The sequence below is a fragment of the Gekko japonicus genome, unplaced genomic scaffold (assembly GCF_001447785.1).
Source record: "Gekko japonicus isolate JY-2015 unplaced genomic scaffold, Gekko_japonicus_V1.1 scaffold5516, whole genome shotgun sequence".
Taxonomy (NCBI): domain Eukaryota; kingdom Metazoa; phylum Chordata; class Lepidosauria; order Squamata; family Gekkonidae; genus Gekko; species Gekko japonicus.
The window spans coordinates 3880-9586 of NW_015166000.1; positions in this window are offsets into that span (position 1 = coordinate 3880).

Genomic DNA, 5707 nt, shown 5'->3' on the forward strand with positions numbered 1-5707 from the left:
ACCCTGTGAGGTAGGCGGGGCTGAGAGAGCTCTGACAGAAACTGCTCTTTTTCAAGAACAGCTCTTATCAGAACTACGGCTTGCCCAAGGTCATCCAGCAGGTGCAAGTGGAGGAGTGGGGAATCAAACTCGGTTCTCCCAGATTAGAGTCCGCGCACTTAACCACTACACCAAACTGAGAGCTCTCTCGGCCCCACCTACCTCAAAAGGGTGTCTTGTGGGGAGGGGAAGGGAAAGGAGATTGTAAGCCGCTCTGAGACTCCTTCGGGTATAAATCCAATCTCTTCTCTCTTCTCTGCTCTGGTTATCCACTGGGTAATGCTCTCCATGTTAGTAAAATGCACTTTGTCAGGGATGCGCCAAGGGGAGGGTCGGCGTGACAGACGAGGCCTTGTTCTGAAGACCGCCCCACCTCACCACGCAGCCTCCAGGGTCAACGATGACACTGCTTTTATCGATGAGAGCTAGAAACTTGTCTTCCCTTCCGAAGCAGAGTTTGCAGGATTATCCTCATGTGCTGCCGGCGAAGCTGTGCTGCAACTCAAAATCTGGATCCCCGGTTCCGCGCCTGCACTGATGTAAGAATCCAAGCTCGCTTGCAGCTTGTAAACAACAGCAGGGGCAGCCAAATTTGTGGGGGGGGGGGAGGGAAGGAGGCAAGGGAGAGCAGAACTTCGACATGGGGCTGATGCAAGAGGAGGAAAGAGCTGCCGGGCGCGCAGGCTGGCGGGCCAAGGCACTGCTGCTGTGCAGACTCCGGAGCGCCAGCCGGTCCCCTCGACAGCCGATTTCCCCTTCCACTCCTCCGCCTGTCTCCCAGCACTGGGACTGGAAGCACAACCCACCCCCCCTTTGTGCTCGGGTTAGGCTGGTACCACTGCACTAAAAATAACTGGGGGGGAGGGGGGAGAGCGTCATATTTTTAGCACGCACCCGGCAGCCTCTCGCACAGGCCTGCAGAGGGTTGCGCACAGCTGGGGACAGCCTCCAAGGAGCAGGCGATGATGACGATGAACCACAAGCCCTGGAGCATCTTCAGAGAGCAACGGGGGGCTTCTGGGGTAGGAGCTTCGGAGACCCCGGCCTCCCTTCGTCGGATGCTCCCGAACGCTTTGCCTCTCAAAAGCTCCCACCCCAAGATTCTTGTGGGTCTCGAAGGGGCTGCCATTTTTGTGCCGGTCTGTGGCCGGATAGCTCCATTCGTGTCCAGCAGCACCTTAGAGACCGAGATTTTCGGTGCCCGGGAGTCCAAGCGCCCAATAATGAAGGGTGACTCCAGGAATTCCTTCTCTTCCTTTCCCTTTAGCCCTAGAGCAGGGGTGTCGAACTCATTTCTTAGGAGGGCCAAATCTGACATAAATGAGACCTTGTCGGGCCGGGCCACGTGTGTCATAAAATGTAATGCCAGGTAGAGCGGAGATAAAAACTTTATAAAGGACACAAACACAAAGGGTTGTTTTTTTATTACTTAAAATAGAAACATGCTTAAAACATGAGCTCTGTAAGCCGCAAACCTACTTCTGGTTTATTGACATTCACCACCGAAATCTCATGCTGAGAACACTGTCTCTAGGACCCAGGGGAAAACATGAAATGGCTGCGTGATTGAGAGAGTCTGGCGAAGCAAGCTATGATGCAGCAGCGGCAGCGGAACCGGAAGCAGGAGATGGCCAGTTCCACTGCGGGCCTGATGGAAGCCCTCCGGGGGCCTGATCCGGCCCCCGGGCCGCATGCTCGACACCCCATGCGTGCCCTAGAGCACTCTGAAGGTGATGGCGCCCCCTCCCCACAAAGTGCGGATGGAGGCAGACGTTAGCAGGGCTGTGGCCATGGGGGTGCCAGGCCACGGAGCTTTTTAAAAGACAGCTCTGGCCTCGGGGGGTGGCTGTTTTGTGTCCTCCGGGCTGCCGTCTCTTCAAGGTGTTGGCGGCGGCCTCCTCCACAGTCCGGCTGCTTCCCCGGCTTCTCTCAAAGGTCAGTTTGCAGCTGGGGATGGGCATGAGCATTAAAAGCACTGGGGGGGAGCGCGCATCCTGCCATTTTGTGCACAGCCGCCGTGGAGGGACATTCCAATGCTTTTCCGGCCTCACGGTCGGCTAAATGTCTTCTGAGACGGAGACTGCGGGAAGCAGCATAACTTAAATATCATCATGTTCCGTGTTAATTTGCTGTCAAATCCCTGACTATAAGTTTAGAACCTCATAGAATCATAGAATGTTAGAGTGGGAAGGGACCTTGCAGGTCATCTAGTCCAGCCCCCTGCACTCTGCAGGAGCACAGCCAAAAGAGAGCCCTGCAACATACCCGAAAGATGGTCGTCCAGCCCCCACTAGAAAACGTCCAGCCAAGGAGCACCCACCACCTCCCGAGGCAGACTGTTCCACTGCTCAACCACTCTGATAGTCAGGAAGTTTCTCCTGATATTTAGCCGGTATCGACTCCCTTGTCATTTCTACCCATTAGATCTAGTCTTGCAATCCGGAGCAAGAGAGAATAGATCTGCTCCATCTTCAACATGACAGCCCTTCAGATATTTGAAGACTGCAATCGTGTCCCCTCTAAGCCTTCTCTTTCCCAGGCTAAACAGACCCAACTCTTTCAGCCTTTCCTCATAAGACCTGGATTCCAACCCTCTCACCATCCTGGTTGCCCTCTTCTGGACATGCTCGTGCTTGTCAACATCCTTCCTAAACTGTGGTGCCCAAAACTGGACACAGGGCTCCAGGTGAGGCCTGACCACAGCAGAATAGAGCGGAACTACCACCTCCCGTGATTTATTGAAGGTGCCTGTAATGATTTCATGTTTTAGGGGAGGTGTTTCTTTAAATGTTTAATTTGACTGCAGAAATGTAAGGAGAGTGATGGAGGGAGACAAGTGTGATGTGATTGGCTGATGACTGAGAGTGTGGAAGGAGAGGTGTCTCTGAGAGGATTCGTGTGTGAAGTTGAAAGAGAGACTATGGTCTGTGTGACTATGGGAGTTTTTGAGTCTATTCTGTGTGAATAGGACAAACAGTTTAGTCTGTGCGACTATGAGAGATTAAGTCTGTTCTGTGTGAATAAGACAAAAGAGTTCAGCCTGTGTGGCTATATATATATGAGAGATTAGACTGAGTGTCTATGCCTGCCAGAGTGGAGTTTTGGAGTCTGAGAGACTGTTTGTGATGCCAAGCTTTGCCAGTTATATATACAAGTTCCTTTCTTCAGCAACAGTTCGAAATAACCAGAAACCTGTTTTGTTCCTTATTAAATAAATCATTTTTTGTTTAAACTTCCCAGCAATTAGAATAGTCCTTCCTCAGGGCCATATAGCCCTCTGAAGTGCCCAGACCCTGGGTCATTCTACCAAGAGAGAGAGAGATTTGGAATTTTTAATTCTTGGGGGCAGCAGAAATCTACCAAGTCTCCCCAATAAGCAAGGAGACCACAGAGCCACTCTTGAGTGCCCTTCTAAGCTCTCTTGCCCTGTGGAAAGGAACTCAAAAGGAATTTAAATGCTCTCTCAGCTGCCTTTTCCCAGGACTCCCATGAGGGCCCCCACCCACCCCATTCCACAGTGGGAGGTAACAGGGAAGCTGGGGGGCAAGGTAAAGATAGGAACTCTCAGTCTGGGGCAAGGGATGCTCTGTCTTCTTGGTGCTTGGAGGGGGGGGCAACCATGGGAGGGGCTCCTAGTGTCCTGGGCCCACTGCTGGACCTCCTGAGGGCACCTGGTATTTTTGGCCACTGTGTGACACAGAGTGTTGGACTGGATGGGCCATTGGCCTGATCCAACATTGGCTTCTCTTATACTGCTGCATAAACATATGGAGCAGAGGTCCATCAGGGGCTATGAGCCACAAGGTACAGATAGGAACTCTCGGTCTGGGGCAAGTGATGCTCTGTCTTCTTGGTGCTTGGAGGGGGGCAACAGTGAGAGGGGCTTCTAGTGTCCTGGCCCCACTGGTGGACCTCCTGATGGCACCTGGTATTTTTGTCCACTGTGTGACACAGAGTGTTGGACTGGGTGGGCCACTGGCCTGATCCAGCATTGGCTTCTCTTATGTTCTTATGTCTGGGGCCAAGGGATGCTCTGTGTTCTTGGTGCTTGGGGGGGGCAACAGTGGGAGGGCTTCTAGTGTCCTGGACTGCCTAATGGTACCTGGTATTTTTGGCCAGTGTGTGAAACAGAGTGCTGGACTGGATGGGCCATTGGCCTGATCCAACACTGGCTTCTCTTATGTTCTTATGGATAAGCATATGGAGCAGAGGTCCATCAGTGGCTCTTAGCCACAAGGTATAGATAGGAACTCTCGGTCTGGGGCCAGGGATGCTCTGTATTCTTGGTGTTTTTTGGGGGGGCAACAGTGGGAGGGCTTCTGGTGTCCTGGTCCCACTGCTGGACCTCCTGATGGCCCCTGGTGTTTCTGGCCAGTGTGTGACACAGCGTGTTGGGCTGGAGGGGCCACTGGCCTGATCCCACACGGGCTTCCCTGATGCTGTTCTGTTCTGATGTTCCCGAGGGAGGGCTTCCACCAGTGACGGCCCCACACTGGGGCTGCCCTCAGCTTCTTCCAGTGGGCATTTTTCATGGCACGTGGTGCCTGGGCAGGCCAAGGAGGATTTCTGATGGGACTCCAGGAGGCGGGACTCTCTTCTCTCTCCCACAAGCAGGGAAGAAGCAGCGGAGGGGGGGGAAAGCACAGAAGGACAGACCACAGCAGACTTCAAGTGCAGCGTTATATTTGCCAGTAACAAACACTCCATACACAAAAACGGCAGCTGTCAGTCATCACACAATCCGGCATAAGAGGTCATGCTTGAGGTTGCTTTAAAAACCACCTTGCCGCGCAAGGGTCGACTCTGCCTAGCCCCCACCCCCACCCGAAGATCGGCAAACCTGAACTGGGTCTTTGGTAGGCCGGGTTTTCAAAAGCCAGGCGAAGGGTGCTTTCGGAGAGGCCTGGGCAGGCCGGGACGGTTTTGGTTTCTTTCGCGACTTTGGCAGGGAGGAAAGAGAGACAACGCCGTGAGGGAAGCGGGACTCCCGCCCTCAAACCGTTTCCGGAAGCAGTTGCGGCGGAGCTGCTCAGTCTTACAGGAGGGTGCCGACGGGGCACCGGAGAGTCCGTCCCATGAGCCTTCAACCCCCCAAAGGCTGGGAAGACGTCATAACCCCATGAGGACTAGAAACCTAGAGGGGGCAAAAGATCTGTCAAAAGCAAACGGCCTTCCCCGTCGTCTAGGCCCATCTTTCACAATCGAGCGAGGTCAGGGTGGGCTTTGGAATTTCTACAGGAGAGAGAGAACCAGGCCACCCTGAACGGTCAGTATGGGACATGGGGGGGGGGAGGAACCAGGTATACAAAAATAGCCCAGCCGCTTTACCCCACGCCCCAAACCCCATGTTTCTCTGCATTTCATTATACAATCATTTCAAAAATAAGCTTTTTATTTTCACAAAACAACTTTCGATGGTCTGTTTAGACTTTTGAGAGGCGCAAATATATATATATATATTTATTAGAAAAAGGCACTAGGAATAAGCCCGCCCTAAAGATCCTGGACACAGACAGCATGCTTAGGAACATCCGATGATTTACCGAGAAAACCGATGAACCCTGCGCCGGATGGAAGGTGATCGCAAGCAGGCACACTTGGTGGGCCTTTGCTTACTTCACGGGGGTGGTGGTGGGGAGCAGGGTCCCAGCATCTCTCTCCTGTTGTA